This window comes from Myotis brandtii, unplaced genomic scaffold, assembly GCF_000412655.1.
Source record: "Myotis brandtii unplaced genomic scaffold, ASM41265v1 scaffold137, whole genome shotgun sequence".
NCBI classification, from domain to species: domain Eukaryota; kingdom Metazoa; phylum Chordata; class Mammalia; order Chiroptera; family Vespertilionidae; genus Myotis; species Myotis brandtii.
In genome coordinates, this window is record NW_005354874.1 from 1,167,401 (window position 1) to 1,168,967 (window position 1,567).

Below are 1,567 nucleotides of genomic sequence, written 5' to 3' on the forward strand. Positions count from 1 at the left end.
CATTCGAAACATTTTTTGGCTCCTGCTGTAATACAATGTTTGATGCGGCTCTACTGAGAAGGAGGAAGAGGAGGCAGAAGAGGAGGAGGAGAAGGAACTGGAGAAATATTGTCAGCTTATTTAAAGAGGGGGCTGGGCTCTGTGAGGTATTTGTAAAAAGGCAGTCCCCCACTTCCCACATGCTGCCCTGCCTCACTGCTCTGAGGAGCAGGGGTGAGCTCACCTGCCTCAGAAGCAAATTGGCATAGCCAGACAGGTAGCTTCACTGTTGGGAAATGAGAAGCTGGGCAGGGAACCTGTACAGTTCATCACTCATCCATCCCCAGCGAACCAGCATCCACCCAGGGGAAAGGTCAGACTGTCGTAAGATCGCAGGACAGGTTGGGCTTGCTGGGAGCCAGTTCACCACTCAGTACATTAAATCTCTGCGTCCAGTTGGAAGAGGTGAAGGGGTGATGGGGAGGGGGGTACTCTGGCGCATGGCCGTATGTGAATATGCTGTGGCCCCCTCTTAACAAAAGGCATTACCCTAGCCTTAGAAGTGTCTAATGACAATCTCAGGTCTGGCCTCTCGCAGATGAGAACTAGTGCTAATAAATAGCATTGTTGGTAGCTGCTTCATGCCAGTTCCTTTTGCCTCATTTTATTCTCATAACAATACTGTTAGATGGATACTATTAGCCATGTCTGTATGGATGAGGAAATTGAGGCTCTGAGAACATAACTTTTCAAGATCACCTATCTATAAGAAAACTGGAGCATAAACTCCAGACCATCCACCTTAGCCCAACTTCTTTTTTTTAATTTAAATTCTCTATTGTTTAAAGTATTATATATGTTCCCCCCCCCCCTTTGACCTCTCCCTTCCAACTTCGTTTTGGTACCAGGACTCTATGGTAGTATGCACTTCCCACTAACAGCCTAAAAACCCTTATTTTAAAAAACTGAAATTGACTAAGATACTAATGACACTTGAGAAAAGGAAAGGGATTATGCTTTCATTGTGACCACAACTATTCAAGAATATCATGCTCTAACTCCTAACACATTGGCCTGTAGTGAAAAACTTGGGAAGTAACCAAGAAAATAATAATTATGTATTGTATAATCTCTAACATGTACTGCATTCTTTCTAAGTGCCAAACATTCTAACTACATTCATCATCTCACACATTCCTACAAGGTGGATATAATTACTATCAGACCCATTGTAGAGGTGAGGAAAGAAAGCTTTAGTAAGTTAACCAAAGTCATCAGCAGAAGCATCAAAACCAGTTTGGGAACCTGGTTTTCCCAATTCTAAAACCCAAGTTTGTATTGCTTAGTCCATGCTGCTTCTCTAAATACAAGATGTTAGTGGAAGTGAGATCCATACCTACTTCCACAGAGAAGGGGCAAACTAAACCCAGCCTTAAAGGGCAGAGTAAAAACTGCCCTGGTGAGGTCGGGACGGCCCCGGTCAGGTTGAAACTGCCCCGGTGAGGTCGGGACGGCCCCGGTGAGGTTGAAACGGCCCCGGTGAGGTTGAAACGACCCCAGTGAGGTCGGGACGGCCCCGGTCAGGTTG